The sequence below is a fragment of the Pongo pygmaeus genome, chromosome 18 (genome assembly GCF_028885625.2).
Source record: "Pongo pygmaeus isolate AG05252 chromosome 18, NHGRI_mPonPyg2-v2.0_pri, whole genome shotgun sequence".
Lineage (NCBI taxonomy): Eukaryota > Metazoa > Chordata > Mammalia > Primates > Hominidae > Pongo > Pongo pygmaeus.
The window spans coordinates 68,065,553-68,082,086 of NC_072391.2; the positions used below are offsets into that span (position 1 = coordinate 68,065,553).

General features: G+C 38.2%; 1 long non-coding RNA gene across 1 annotated transcript in view; it reads left to right on the forward strand.

The window, feature by feature from the left end:
- LOC134738545 (uncharacterized) overlaps window positions 1-16,252 on the forward strand; it is a 444,030-nt gene extending 427,778 nt beyond the window's left edge. The window contains exon 3 of the long non-coding RNA XR_010124311.1: window positions 16,163-16,252. This is a non-coding gene — a long non-coding RNA (uncharacterized LOC134738545). The remainder of the gene's footprint in view (window positions 1-16,162) is intronic.
- The last annotated feature ends 282 nt before the right edge of the window (window positions 16,253-16,534 follow it).

Below are 16,534 nucleotides of genomic sequence, written 5' to 3' on the forward strand. Positions count from 1 at the left end.
TGGAAAGAATAATTAGAGAAACAATCTGAATGTTAGACCTGCTCATTGGTAGCAGGCCAGTTATGGTTTTTAGGAGTCTTTAACAGACAATGTTGGAAAATGTTTTCTTTATATCATGAGTTCACACAGATACTCCCAATTCAAATTCAGGGCTGCAGGTTTTTACTCACCTGCATCACCTCTACGTCTGCTGGTCCTTCTTCCCATGCCCAAAATTCCCATGCCAATAGGATTTCTTCTTTTCTTTATCCTACAATATATGTACAAAAGTCTCAGCATAACAATACTAACACTACCACCACCAATACAATTATTGAAAACAGTGAATTTTTTAGAGTACATTCCATTTAGATGTACTGTCAACTTGTTTTTAAAAACACTTTGAATAGTTCTTCTCTGAGAGATAATGTTTCCAACTAGTTACACAGTTAGCGTCCCTTGTTTCATTTTACTTTCAGTGTTTAGGCATTGCATTTCTAGTTTATTGCTGTTTTATACTTTTACCAGTTTCCAAAGTCAAATGCACAAGACAGCGTATTTTTTTTTTTTTTTTTTTTTTGAGACGGAGTCTCGCTCTGTCGCCCAGGCTGGATGGAGTGCAGTGGTGCGATCTTGGCTCACTGCAAGCTCCATGTCCCGGATTCATGCCATTCTCCTGCCTCAGCCTCCCGAGTAGCTGGGACTACAGGCACCCGCCATCATGCCTGGCTAAGTTTTGTATTTTTAGTAGAGATGGGGTTTCACTGTGTTAGCCAGGATGGTCTCGATCTCCTGACCTTGTGATCCACCTGCCTTGGCCTTTCAAAGTGCTGGGATTACAAGCGTGAGCCACTGCACCCGGCCTCTTTTTTTTTTTTTGAAAGAGCGTCTTGCTCTGCTGCCCAGTTTAGAGTGTAGTAGTGTGATCATAGCACACTGCAACCTTAACCTCTTGGGCTCAAGTGATCCTCCTACTTCAGCCTCCCAAGCAGCTGAGAATACAGGTGCATGCCACCGCACCTGGCTTTTTTTTTTTTTTTTTTTTTTGAGACAGAATCTTGCTCTAACGCCCAGGCTGGAATGCAGTGGCACAATCTCAGCTCACTGAAACCTTCGCCTCCCAGGTTCAAGCGATTCTCCTGCCTCAGCCTCCTGAGTAGCTGGGATTACAGGCATGTGCCACCACACCCAGGTAATTTTTTGTATTTTTAGTAGAGATGGAGTTTCACCATGTTAGCCAGGATGGTCTCGATTTGCTGACTTCATGATCTGCCAGCCTCAGCCTCCCAAAGTGCTGGGATTACAGGCCTGAGCCACCATGCCCGGCCATAGTCATTTTTTTAAAATCAATTTTATTTGAACCAGACTCTGGGCTCTGTTTTGTTCTATATGTTTCTCCTCTGTCTCTGTCTCTCTGTCTCTGTCTAGACCTCTCCATGTTCTCTCTCAATCTTTCTCTCTCCCCAACCCCAGCAGTTCATTTGTTAAAGAGAAACTATTTGTTACAGAGAATTTTCTACAGTCTGAATTTTGATGATTGCATGTCCTTGGGGTGTTGAATATATTCCTCTCTCTTGTTTTCTTTCTTTTTTTTTTTTTTTGTTGAGACCAAGTCTCACTCTGCTGCCCAGGCTAGAGTGCAGTGGCTCCATCTCAGCTCACTGCAAGCTCCGCCTCCCAGGTTCACGCCATTCTCCTGCCTCAGCCTCCCGAGTAGCTGGGACTACAGGCGCCCACCACCACGCCCGGCTAATTTTTTTTTTGTATTTTTAGTGGAGATGGGGTTTCACCATGTTAGCCAAGATGGTCTCGATCTCCTGGCCTTGTGATCCACCCGTCTCAGCCTCCCAAAGTGCTAGGACTACAGGCGTGAGCCACCGTGCCCGGCCTCCTCTCTCCTGTTTTCTTATACAGTCATAGTTAGATCTAAAAATCCAAGCTTTTTGGACATACTCTATTCTTTTTTTCTGTTTTCTTCAGATAGATGTGTATTCCTTTGTAAACATTTAAAGTGGTATCATTTCTTCTATGTACAACTTTATCTGCATTCTCTAACTTTTAAAATATAGTTCAGCATTTTCATTGTCATTCAGTTTTAATAGTTGCTAATTTGTTGTGATTCTTTTCTTTGATCTATGGATTTTCTTCTTTAGGAATGTTTCCTAAATTCCTAATTCATAGCAGTTTCCCTAGTTACCTTTACGTTGTTGATTTTTAGTTTAACTGCATGTATTCAGAGAACGTTGTCATTGCAGTCCTTTGAAATTTGCTGATATTTGCTTTACCATTTGTGGCCCAGTGTGTGCCCCATTTTTGTAAATGTTCCATAAGTACTTGAAAATAATATATATTCTGTTCTGTGGTTGGTATGTTGTACTATGTTTATTTAAGTTGTACTATATGAAATTGCTGTTTGTACAGGTCAAAATGAAAATTCTGCATTTTTTGAAAAGGATGTTTTGTTTATTTAAAATGTATGCAATTAGCATTGACAGTTTTTCTTGGAATGGACTATTACATGTTATATTTCATTTTAATAAAATCTGACATTTTTAGACTATAAATTACTCAAACTCTCCAATTACTATTTCTCCATTGGGTATGTTTTCTTTATTGGAAAATGCTCCAAATCCTGAGAAAAGTGGCAACACATTGGATACAAGTCTGGTGAGAATGTTAGACACATGTCTTAGCCCAATTCTGTTGCTTTTGCTATGGGAATTTATGATGAGTGTGGTGAAGTGTTGGTGTGCAAACGTTTGGGAATGTGTCTGGTAACAGCCAATGTGGGTTGCTTTTAGTTCAATTTCTGTTGCTTAAATGCAGTCAACTAAAAGCATTTTGGCAAAAATTATGGTTTTGGTCATGTTTGGTGCAGCTTCATCAACATCTAACCATTGTCCGGGTCATTTGCAATTGTTATACAGCCAGTTTTTGTCACCAGTTATGGTTCCCTCTAAAAAGTAATATGTATACCTCCAAACATCTCAGTTTTTAAAAAAGTCTTTTATCTGCTGGTATATTTACTTGCCTAAATTTTTCACCTTCCCTATTGCCGATGTTAAGGCATTGTCATAAACCTCAAATTGTAATTTGTGAAATAGCTTCTATCATGGTTCTGAATTGATGTTTCGAAACAGAGTTGGGCCTCTCCCAGGCCTTTGAGAGTCAGTTCTTCAGAATATAATTTTTGAAGAACCAGGCAAAAATTTCACTCTTTCTTTCACAGAGCCATCTCCAAAGGCAAAATTGATGCTCCAGCCTGTTTCAGTGGTCTTTTGTGTGTTTAAATTCATGTTTTTTTAAAAAGTATTCAGCATTCTTTGGAAGACATCAGTATTTACATAGTGGAAAAAATAATAGCAAAAACTACCCAATTAACAAAGAAAATTAAGGAATAGAATTCTATTAAAAATGCTAAAGAGAGTATAGAATATATATTAGATATGAATTTCACTAACCTCAGACAATTTTTAAGTCATCCAATACTAACTGTTTCATTTGGTAAAACAATATGTCCATTAGGTCAATTTTAGTTTTGTGTTTTTCAGATCCTCCATGTATTTGTTGATCTTCTGTCTGCCTCATCTGCCATAACACAAATGAATTAAAACCTTCATCAATGACTGTTGATTTGCTTGTTTCTCCTGGTAATCCTATCAATTTTTATTTTATATATATGAGACTGTGTCATGAAGTACATTCTATTTTTTCAAAAATCTTTCTGAGGAACTGATACAGTACATTTTTAAAGTAAAGTCTATTTTATCCAATAATAGTATAGCTGTGGTAGGTTGTTTTTTCCTCCCAGAGTGTTTCATTTATGGTTTCTTTTTTTGTTTGTTTATTTGTTTGTTTTACCTCCAACTTTTCTGTATTTTTTTTTTTGCTTTTTTTTTTTTTTTTTTTTTTTGAGATAAGAGTCTTGCTGTGTCACCCAGCCTGGAGTGCAGTGGTGCGATCTCAGCTTTCTGTAACCTCTGCCTCCTGGTTTCAAGTGATTTTCATGCCTGAGCCTCCTGAGTAGCTGGGATTACAGACATGTGCCACCGTACCCGGCTAATTTTTTTATTTTTAATAGAGATGGGGTTTCACCATGTTGGCCAGGCTCATCTTGAACTCCTGACCTCAGGTGATCCTCCTGTCTCAGCCTCCCAAAGTGCTGGGATTATAAGCATGGGCCACTGTACCTGGCTTTTGTGTATGTTTTAATATGTCTATCAAAAACAATATATAGTTATAGTCCATGTTTATTTTCTTAGTTTAGAATTTTCTTATTTTGTGTTATTATCCTATTTTGTATTTTATATTTGTATTTCCATATGCATTTTATTTCCTCTCTTACCTTCTTTTGGATTAGTTGGTTGTCCCATGTTTATTTTTTTGTACTACTACTTTGGAAGTTAAATGCCTTTTTTTTCTTTCTTTTTGTTAATTACATATAAGTTAATCAAATTCTAAAATTAATCAACATGTTTTCCTACTCCTGAATCATCCAAGACCTTGAAACATTTTAACTGCACTTATTACTCACCAACTGCTCCTGCCATGATTGTTTCTATTCATTTAATCCCACAAGTCATTACATAACAAGTCAATGTTTCTTTAGATTCACACATGTAGTTTTCACTCCCTGTGACTTTCATTCCTTATCACATCTTTTTGTTGTTTGTTTTTGTTGTTTTTTGTTTTGTTTTTGTTTTAAGTTCTGGGATACATGTGCAGGATGTGCAGGTTTGTTACATAGGTAAACATGTGTCATGGTGGTTTGCTGCACCTATCAACCCATCACCAAGGTATTAAGCCCGGCGTGCATTAGCTATTTGTTTTTTACGCTCTCCTCGCCCCCACCTCCCAACAAGCCCCAGTGTGTGTTTTGTTTGTTTTTTGAGACAGAGTCTCGCTCTGTTTCAGGCCAGAGGGCAGTGGCACCATCTCGGCTCACTGCAACCTCCGCCTCCCGGGTTCAAGCAATTCTCCTGCCTCAGCCTCCCAAGTAGCTGGGATTACAGGCGTGTGCCACCACGCCCAGCTAATTTTTGTATTTTTAGTAGAGACGGGGTTTCACCATGTTGGCCAGGATGGTCTCGATCTCTTGACCTCGTGATCCGCCTACCTCGGCCTCCCAAAGTGCTGTGATTACAAGTGTGAGCCACTGCACCTGGCCTGTTTGTTTTGCCAACAGTGTAAAAGTGTTCCTGTCTCTCCACAATCTCACCAGCAGCTGTTGTTTCTTGACTTTTTAATAATTGCCATTCTGACTGGTGTGAGATGGTATTTCATTTTTTGATTTGAATTTCTTTAATAATTAGTGATGTTGAGCTTTTTTCATGTTTGTTGGCCACATGTATGCCTTCTTTTGAGAAGTGTCTGTTCATGTCCTTTGCCAACTTTTTAATGGGTGTTTTTTCTTGTAAATTTGCTTAAGTTCATTGTAGATTCTGGATATTAGCCCTTTGTCAGATGGATAGATTGGAAAAATTTTCTCCCATTCTGTAGGTTGTCTGTTCTCTCTCATGATTGTTTGTTTGCTGTACAGAAGCTCTTTAGTTTAATTAGATCCCATTTGTCAATTTTTGCTTTTGTCGCAATTGCTTTTGGCAATTTCATCATAAAATCTTTGCCCATGCCTACGACCTGACCTTATCCCATCTTCATCTTTGACTTACAAAAATTTTCATAATGTCCAAAGTATATCCTTTAGACTTTCCTTTAGTAATGCCCTGATGTTGGCAAGGTGTTTTTGGTTTTCACCTTTGTTCTTAAAATATTTTTCCCCCACTATCTGTTGAAGTGTACACTTGTAGTTACTTTCTCTTAACATATTGCTGGTTTTATTCTGTGGGCTTCTCACTTCCGTTGTTGATGATCAGCAGTCAGCTGTCTATCTGTTTCTGCTCTGAAGATACATTATATGCTCTTAAGGTCTTTTCTTTGTCTTTGCTATTCTGAAATTTCATTATGAGAGGTTTACATATGGATTTACTGTTATTTGTTCTACTTAGGATTTACTAGGCTCTATTAATCTGACTTCCATTACTTGTCTATTATTTTAAACATATCCTGTGCCTCATTCTCTTTCTTTCTCATCATCTGGGACTCCAATTAGATGTATGTTAGAACTTCTCCCTCTAAATCTTACTTAACCACTTTTTCACATTTTCTGTGTTTTTGTCTTTCTGTACTATGCTTTGCATGAGTTATTAAGATAGACCTTCCAATTCACTAATTCTGTCTTCACCTATTTCTAATCTGCTCTTTAGCCTGTTTTTTGAGATTTTAGAATTCAATGTCTAAGCATATTTTTAAAAATTTGTAAATGTACTGTTTATTTTGTATTTGCCCGTTCATGTTTCATAGTGAGTTATTTTTTCCTATGCTTTTTATTATTTCTTATATAGTGTTAATCATTTTGTATACATTCATATCATAGTCTCTATCAGAATCTGATCAATTTTACTAGAAGTTCTAGAGGGTCTTAATACTCTGTTTATTGGGTTTTGCTGATTCTCTTTCAAGATAGTTTTTTTATGCTATATTTTGTCAATTGTGAGTTTATTTACAGTGGGACATTTGTTACATGAATTGAATTGAGCATGATAGAATTGAACATGTCTATCCAGAAAGATTTTGTAGTGCATTAATTTCTGGGATTTGCCTTGCCTATACAAGTATAACTTATTTTCTACCCAAATCCCAGGTAGCGATAAATTTCATTGTTATCTCCCTGAGGAGAATGGCAAAATTTCTTTGATGATCCCAAATTATATGGGCGTTATTTTAACTCCACAGCACACAGGACACACAATCTTATTTTCTATCTCTACCTAGTCATTAAAACTGGTATCTCTGGGGTCCTAAATTTGAAATGCATGCCCTATTCTTACTACACTAACCACAGTGTCAGCTCGTGCGATTAACTCTCTGGTTTTCAACCTGCTTTTTCCTTCCTAATACCACAGGTTTCGTTTCTTCTTTTGTAAGATTAGTTGTGGATTTTAAAAACTTTTATTTAGATTTTTTAGGTTTGTTTCAAATGGGAGCATACTCATCTGGAATAGATATAATAGGCTCATTTCTTGGGGAAGAGGGATGTACAGGAATGGTAGCAGATGACAAGGAAAGGAACCTGATTGGCCCAGATATTGTCAGTGCAGGTTGAGTGTTTTGAAAGTATTTTCCAAGGCCATGTCAGGGTCCCCATAGCTGGGAAAGCTGTGGTTTGTAGACACTTCCCACAACCCTGCAGTTTTAATTCTCCTACGTCCTAAGACTAGTGCAAAAAAATGAATCTTATAGCCTTTTATGTTTAGATTAGTCAAATGCTACAGTTTACTTAAGACAAGGCAGTACAACAATGACCAGAGCTTCATAAGGTTGTTACTACTTGGAACGAATTCCCAAATCTGAGCATGTAGATTTTATATGGCTTCTTAAGCACTCTTGCTATGTATCATCTTATATAACTCCAATGCAAGAGTTGGGTTCAGATGGGAAGTCTAGATAAAAAATAATTAATGGCCAGGCACAGTGGCTCATGCCTGTAATCCCAGCACTTTGAGAGGCCAAGGTGGGTGGATCACCTGAGGTCAGGAGTTGGAGACCAGCCTGGCCAACATGTGAAACCCTGTCTCTGCTAAAAAAATTACAAAAGAATTGCTGGGTATGGTGCTGGGTGCCTGTAATGCCAGCTACTCAGGAGGCTGAGGCAGAAGAATCGCTTGAACCCAGGAATTGGAGGTTGCGATGAGCCGAGATCACGCCATTGCACTCCAGCCTGGGTGACAAGAGTGGAACTCCATCTCAAAAATAAAAATAAATAGTTATCATTAGATTTAGGCCTAATTTTTTTTTTTATCTTCCTATATCCTAACTGTGAAGACTGTTAGAAGTATGTAGCAATGAGATGTTATTTGTCCATTTGGGGTTTTGTGGAAGTGAATACATCACAACTTTAGGTTTATAAAGTTTAGACAACCTCATGGAAGATGAGTGAAAGCTAATGTGAAGAACATATTCATAAGGGTTCCCACTTCACCATCGTAGACTTCTCCAGAACTCCTTTAGGGAAAATACTCTTGCCTCTGGGGTTTTGTGCCACAGTTTTTCTCACTCTGACTTCTCCAATTAGCTGAGACTCCATTTACTTTTTGTATTCCAGAATTTCTAGCCAGTGTTTAGGTCTATATCATCTCTTATAGTATAATTATGCTACCATTCTTTTGAAAAGCAGTAATGTAGTTATTTCAATGGAAACTTGAAAGGAAGGGGAAGCATATATATGTACCCAGTTCACTATTTTGAATAGAAAATACGTTCTAAGGCCGGGTGCAGTGGCTCACGCCTGTAATCCCAGCACTTTGGGAGGCCAAGGTGGGTGGATCACGAGGTCAGGAGATCGAGACCATCTTGGCTAACACAGTGAAACCCCGTCTCTACTAAAAATACAAAAAAATTAGCCAGGTGTGGTGGCACGTGCCTATAGTCCCAGCTACTTGGGAGGCTGAGGCAGGAAAATTGGTTGAACCCGGGAGGTGGAGGTTGCAGTGAGCTGAGATTGCGCCACTGCACTCCAGCCTGGGTGACAGTGTGAGACGCCATCTCAAAAAAAAAAAAAAAAAAAGACATTCTAAGTTTTATGCTTGACCAGTGACATGGATGATAATGCAAATGTTAGCCATTTACAGTTCTTGTAATAGAATTAATAACTATTTAAATATAACACTTCAAAAAATCACAGCTGTACTTAAACTCTTCAGCTTGATTCTTAAGACCTATTTGAAAGTAACAAGCGTCCATTAGTGTAAAACAATTTTTATTCCTGCAAATGACAAATCTGATTTCAAATGTGAATAAAAGAGTCAGAATGATACCACTTATACAAACAGTATATGAAAGTAGAAAGAAGTAAGTTTTGTTTACAACTGCTATAGTTGAAATTTTAATGTAGATAGGACTTTGGAAGGAATTAATATATTTCATATGAAATCATACACATAAACAAAGGTGAACCATTCTTTCATTAATGCCACCAGTTATTCCCTACGTTGGTGGGTTTTTGCCTATATTATAATATAAAATTTTCCTCTCTTGAAAATACTTGGAGAAGGCCAGTAGTTTGACCATTGCTTAATTGAGAAAGTTAAAAAAATTGAGAAAATAAATAAGATTTTTCTAGAAAAGGCAAGATGAGCATTTCCTAGATCTGTCCACTGAACAGGCCTAAAAGTAATGGCAACCCCAAAGTAATGAACACACCTTGTGTCCAGATTGTGATCTCTAAATACCATTCCCCACTGAAAGGAACTTAGGCTTCTTAAAAGGCGGGCTGATTTCAGCCTGTGGCAAGAAATATATAAGGTCACAGCAAGATATCTTGTTGTGCCAGGAAACAAAGAAACTATAAAGTCTAATGGGTCATGTCAAAAGAACACCAGAACACATGAATGGGTTCCTATAGGCAATAAATGGGACACTGTGAGCATCAAAAAGAATGAGGAGTGGAAATACATTAAGCCCAGTGACCTTCAAATAAAAGGTGGCAGGGGAGTGCTGACAGAGAGAGACAGAGAGAGAGGGCAAACCCAAAGCAACCACCACCAATGCATCACTAATTGAATACCATTAGAATCAACTCCTTACCCTGGAAGATAGGCAACTAAAAGAAACACAAAAAAAGCATTTATCCTGTTTTTCTTATATAAGTGGTATTTCTAGGTAACTAGATAGTCCCAGTTAATAAAGGAAACTTCTCTCTCTTTTTTTTTTTTTTTTTTTTGAGACAGAGTCTCGCTCTGTCACCAGGCTGGAGTGCAGTGGCACGATCTCGGCTCACTGCAACCTCCACCTCCCGGGTTCAAGAGATTCTCCTTCCTCAGCCTCCTGAGCAGTTGGGACTACAGGCGTGCACCACCACACCCAGCTAATTTTTTGTATTTTTAGTAGAGATGGGGTTTCACCATGTTGGCCAGGATGGTCTTGACCTCTTGACCTCGTGATCCGCCCGCCTTGGCCTCCCAAAGTGTTGGAATTACAGGCATGAGCCACCGCGCCTGGCCAGTAAATTTCTCTTACAAAGAAAAATTCCAGCTAACGCATAGAGAGGAAATTGTAAAATTATATGATCACTATTTTAAGACACCTAATAGAATAATTATTTCTTCATAATACTAAAGACAGGATGCTTTCATTTAACATTTATAACAGGTAAATTTTTTATATACTGTCCAAGGATAATTTTTATATATTTATATATTTAAAATATATATGAATATTATAATACATTATATAATATATTATAATGCATTATATTCTACATTATAGTATATTACATTATACATTATACTTTATAATACATTATATTAATACATTATATGTGTGTGTATATATATATATAATATGTATAATATATATTTGTGAACCCAAAAGTATTTGAGAATATTTTTTACATATATAGGAGAATATTTTTATAATTAAAATTTATACACTTTGGGAGGCCTGGGCAGGCAGATCATGAGGTCAGGAGATTGAGACCATCCTGGCTAACATGGTGAAGCCCCATCTCTACTAAAAATGCAAAAAAATTAGCCAGGTGTGGTGGTGGGCGCCTGTAGTCCCAGCTACTCGGGAGGCTGAGGCAGGAGAATGGCATGAACCCAGGAGGCAGAGCTTGCAGTGAGCCGAGATTGCGCCACTGCACTCCAGCTTGGGTGACAGAGTGAGACTCTGTCTCAAAAAAAGAAAATTATAATAATTAGTAATTTATATATTATACACATTTTATAATAATGTGTATGATATGTATTTGTGAACCTGAAAGTATTTGAGACAGATCTCAATCAATTTAGAAAGTTAATTTTGCCAAGGTTAAGGATGCACCCATGACACAGCCTCAAGAGGTCCTGATGACATGTGCCCAGGGTGGTCAGAGTACCGCTTGGGTTTATACATCTTAAAGAGACATAGGCATCAATCAGTACATGTTAAGATGCACATTGGTTAGGTCTGGAAAGGCAGGACAGCTGGAAGTGAGGGCTTCCAAGTCATAGGTAGACTCAGAGATTTTCTGATTGGCAATTGGCTGAAAGAGTTATCAATAGAAAGTGATGTCTGGGTTACCAGAAGAGGTTGTAGAGACTAAGGTTTTATCACGCAGATGAAGCTTCCAGGTGCGGGCTTCAGAGAGAATAGATTGTAAATGTTTCTTATCAGATACAAAGAGTCTCTTCCATCAGTAATTCCAAATGGGAGGAGGGTGTAACGAGGCATGTCCGGCTCTCCCTTCTCATCACAGCCTGAACTCGTTTTTCAGCTTAACTTTGGAATGCCCCTGGTGGAGAGGAGAGGCACATTCAGATGGTTGGGGGCCTTAGAATTTTGTCTTCTGGTTTACATAGACATAAAATATAAAGCAAAGAGTGAAGCAAAATCTAGAGAGTTACTGAATCTGAGTGATGGGGTTATAGATGTTGCTATTTTCACTACTTTTAAATATGTTTGAAAAGTTTCATAATAAAAATAAAAATAAACACTTTTGCCTCAGTCAAAAGGAGTAGAATGGGAATCTGGAGGCCTAGATTCTAGTTCAACTCCTTATAAATGGGAGTATTTTTAAAAAAACACATCACTTCCTTGGGTGTCTGTTTCCTTGTCTGTGAAATAGTTTGTATTACATCTTCGTGTTTGTGTTGAATATAAGCTTGGAAGAACCTGCATATTATATTCCCTTCTTTTAGAATCATAAAGCCTCTTAGCATTTTAAAGCCTCTGAGCAAACTAGGAACCAAACAACTGAATTTCTTTGCTCAAAGTTTCCCAAACATATTTAATGAAAATATCCTTCCCTTTGTTTTTTTTTCATTTAACATCTACGAAATTTGAGCAAAAACCCTAGACCATATATGATCTCTAAAGACATCTCTAATGCTAAAATTCTATGTATCTATGACTCCATAAGTCTTTTAAATGTGTGTAGAAAATCCAAATAACCAGTTAATACAGTGGGAAAAAAATCAATCTAATCAGTTGTCTGGCAGAAGTACCTATTTAACTCAGTCCAAATGTTTTATCAAGTAACCCCAGGTAGACCGGCTTGAGTGTTTAAAAAAATAATCTTGGCAGCATCCTATGAATGTGAGCTGTGTTATATTTGCAAAATGCTGGGCTTGAGCAGAGCCACACATCCATTTGGTTTTTCATAGTGATCAATGCTGATTGCTCAACAACCAGTTTGGCCAGAGTGATTAACATCAGTCAGCAAGCTCAACGTTGGAAAAGTTTATAGTCTGCATGTTGCTGAGAATCAGTGAAATGACCACTGTAGCCTAATTTGGAATGGGTTTGATATTTGACCTGGAACGTGTTTGTAACTATGATGTTTCTTCCATAAAAATGATTTTGCTACTCTTCACTCAGTTATTAAATTCGTAGGGTAAAAGCTATGGAACTATGGGGGAACATAAGGAGAAAACAAGCTATCATTTAAATCATTAATTTCTTCTAAAAAATTTAGATTTTTCCTTCTTTTATTGAAGATAAGTTCAGAATTTTAAAAACAAAATTATACCTTCAGTCCCCTGATCTTGAGGAAAGAGAAAGCTGTTGTCCAGAGTCTCCTAGTGTTTGCTCTTTTTAGAATTTTTTGGGAGGTTGGGAAGTGGGGTCTGGGAGACAGGCAGGTGAGCGGAAGTGATTAATTAGCAACATAAGAAACAGCCTGCTCAGTTCTGTGTCTATTCTATAGCTATACAATTTATGAGCTTTTAAATGTAACTTTATATATTTTCAGATAATTGTAGACTTGTATGCAGTTGTAAGAAATACTACAGAGAAATATGATATACTCTTTAGTCAGTGTATTTTGTAAAACTATGTAGTACAATATTAGAACCAGGACCATGTACCATTTTAAAGGGTTTACAGGAGACACCAAAAGTAAAGAAGAAGGAAGTGGCTGAGATACAGTTTCTACCTGAACTTCCTTTCAATTGCCTACCTGTCTCCCATATTTTAAGGGAAGAAATACAAAGTATTATTTTTTTATCAGTAACAAGACATCTTGATGCTTTCTCTGTCTGCATTTGTGTAAGTAAATAATACATGTTTTTGCTGGTAGAGACCTGTTCACATACTCAGCAATCACACCTAGAAATAAGCAGAGCCAGTAAAATTTTGTGACTGCTCCTACACCCTCCTCCCCTACAAAATACATTGAGTTCCAAAGTGTCTCAAGGTGCAAACCAAAACAAATTTATTAGAATCTTGATCTAACTAAAAGATCCCATGGATTGAATCTGCTGTCTTATGAGGTTTTAAACATGTCATTTATTTTGCACTGGGGCCTACTTGAGGGTGGAGGGTGGGAGGAGAGAGAGGAGCAGAGAAAAAAATAATTATTGGGTACTAGGCTTAGTACCTGGGTGACGAAATAATCTGTACAACAAACCCCCATGACATGAGTTTACCTATATAACAAACCTGCACATGTACCCCTAAACCTAAAATAGAAGTTTTTTTTGTTTGTTTTTAATGTCATTTAGTTTGAATATTCTAGGGAGGATTACACAGAACAGCTCTCTGCTTTGGGACATACGTGTTAAAACTGAACTGTCAGCAGGGTGTTGGCAGGTCCCCATCCGTTTACCTTTAAAAGACTTTTACTCCGTGCATGTCTGTGATGACGGAAGAATCATTTCTCGTTTTTCCTCCCTTTGTAATAATTATCTGTCCACATGCTTGTGCCAGGTGAAATGTGCTGCAGCCATATGTGCATTATCTATTCTTGATCATCACTCAGATCCTTCGGTGACGCAAACGTGTGAGTGTGCCCAGGGTAAATATTTGACCACTGTTCCAGCTACCATTGCACAGCCCTCGAGTGACCTCGCATTAATTAGCTGAGAATTTCAGGGCTTTGAATCTGATTGAATCAAAATATTGTTTTTACAAGTTGATGAAGGCTCTTGATTGATGTGGGCCCTGCTGATTCTTTAAAGGATTAAATTGTATGTACAGATTACGGAGTCCAGGCTGTCACTGCTTAAATGGGGATTGTTTTTTAACAAAGGTTAAAAAAAAATAGTGCCATGAAGTGTTTTCTTCCCAATGGGTGCCATGCTCATTTTAGTGAGTGTGTATAAGTATTAAAGATAATTAGAAAAATTGAGGGAAATGGTCAAGAAAAATATCAAGAGGCAGAAGAGAAAGACAAAAAAAAAAAAAAAATGGATGAAGGAGAAAGACGGGGCTTGGCTTCCATTCATCCTGAAAATCCGTTTTGTGTGTACATCTCCCATGGTAAAGCCTGCCATATTTCTCCCTGGGTACAAGAGAGAAACACAATCATCGTGGTCTGAACTGGTCAGGGCTTAGAGGAATTGAATGGCACAAAGCATCTCTAGTGAGATAGACTCACATGGCCCCAGGTCACACAGCTCTCTGCCTGCTGAACCTAAGAGCCCCACGGCATGAGTGAGATGTGACAAGACCCAGAGTCAAGCCCTCGTCCAGAGAAAGGGCAAGACAAGCAAGGCTCAGGAGGGAAACTGACACAAATAGAGATGGAAGAAGAAGGAGCACAGATTTTCTCCCCCTGAAAATCCTTCCGTGTGAATGAGAAATATTCACATGCCCAAATAAGACAAGTCTTAATATATTGCCCTGGATATTTCTCTCACTCCAGACCCCTTCTATCGGTCCATGTTGATGTTTTTTCCACCTGAAAATTTACCAAACTTTAATCTAATTTCATCCTGCACCTGTTAACTTGAAAAATGGCCTGTTCTCACGGACCCTGTGTTGTGTAATGAATCAAAACCAATCAGCATACAGAGGAAACAAACAAAGGACAAAACATCATGTGCCCGGAACAGGGAGATCGTGAAAGGTCCTAGCCAGCAACTCCTTACACAGCTTCTGAGAATGAACCTTTGGTTTTTAAATACTTTTGGGAACCTGTCACTTTCCATAGGTGTCTTCTGGGACAAATTAGTTGGAATCCTGGATGACTTTTGAAGTTCTATTCTCACATACACTAGGAGCAGGATTCTGAAAATTTAATGCATAATATGTTATGGGGTGGGTAGGACCCCTCAGTAGATAACTGTGATGTGGAACATAGGAAGAAGGCAGCTGTAAGAAGTCAAACTGTGCGCCACTGGCTTAGTTTTTAAAAACTAATCAAACACACAAAACGGCATGAGGACCATTTAAAAGAGCATGTGGATAAGTGCAAAGTGGTAGCTTGAAAGTTAAACACTTAAAGATGGAACAAAGGAGAGTGCTGAGTAGAACGTCGTCGGTGGGGAAGACTTCCAGGGGGCTGTGGGTCATTAGAGGTGCCTTGAGGGACATGGTGAATGTGAAGGCAGTGAAGCAGAGGGAACCGTCCTGCATGACAAAGAAATCATGGCAGTTGGCGGTGGTTTGACTTAGTTGAAGCAGGAGAATGATGTGGATGAAGGAGCAGAAAGATAGTTCAAGGAGGTGGCTCTTGACCAAGGACCTTGACTCTCAGACTAAGATGCAGAAAACAGAGGTGATGAAGACCCGCCGTAGAAATCCATGCAGAGGGATGACAGGAGGAAAAACCCCTGTGTTAGGAATCCCTTCACCCATTGTCACTGTCGCTGTAGAAACCACACAAGTCAAACCTTAACTGGGCAGGTTTTCAATCTGGAGGGTTATCAGGTCATCTGGGGAATTCTTTAAATGTACAAGTACCTGGTCTCTACTCCCAAAGAATTTGATTTAGAAGATCTGAAGTACAATCCAGAGATGGGCAGATAAAAATCCCCTAGGCTAAGGCTTCCAAACTAAGGTATATGAAAATGACCTGCAGATCTTGTTGAAAAGTAGGCTGATTCAGTGGGTGCTGGATGGGGCCCGAGAAATGATGCAAAATTTCACCCAGGTCCGTTACAATGGAGGCATAGTCACATACCTGGATGAAATTTTGCATCATTTCTTTAAGCAATGAGAAATAAAGAGGTGATTTCTTTAGAGGGCTTCAAGCACATCCACAAAATAATGAGACCATTTCTTTTTTGCATCAACATATGAAATCAGTCTCATTGTACTTTAGCCTCACATTTAGGGGAAAGGGATAAGAAAACAGAAGTCTTAAAGTTTCCCTGGAATTTATGAATAATGGATTACTCTTCTACACTATTCTTCCTGTTTTAAGGACCAAGCTGGCATTATTTCAAAAGAAAGGAAAAAAGGAAGACAGAAAAGAAGGGAGGAGAGGGAAGGGAGGAAGAAAGAGAGGAGACAGGTAAGCGGGCTGGAGAGTCACGGTAGGTATGGGTGGACCAGCAAAGAATATAGCTGTGGTGAGAAAATGGAGGTATAAAGCTATACCTAAATTTTATGTAAATATGTACACACACATATATGCATTTATATTGCGTAATAGATCATTACATTGTGTATGGTTTTCTATTCATATACACAGGCATAAGAGAAACAGAGAAACAACCACACTGGTGGAAAATAAACCATTTGATTCTAACACAGTTGTTAAAAATATCATAGTTATATACAGCATCTGTATTAA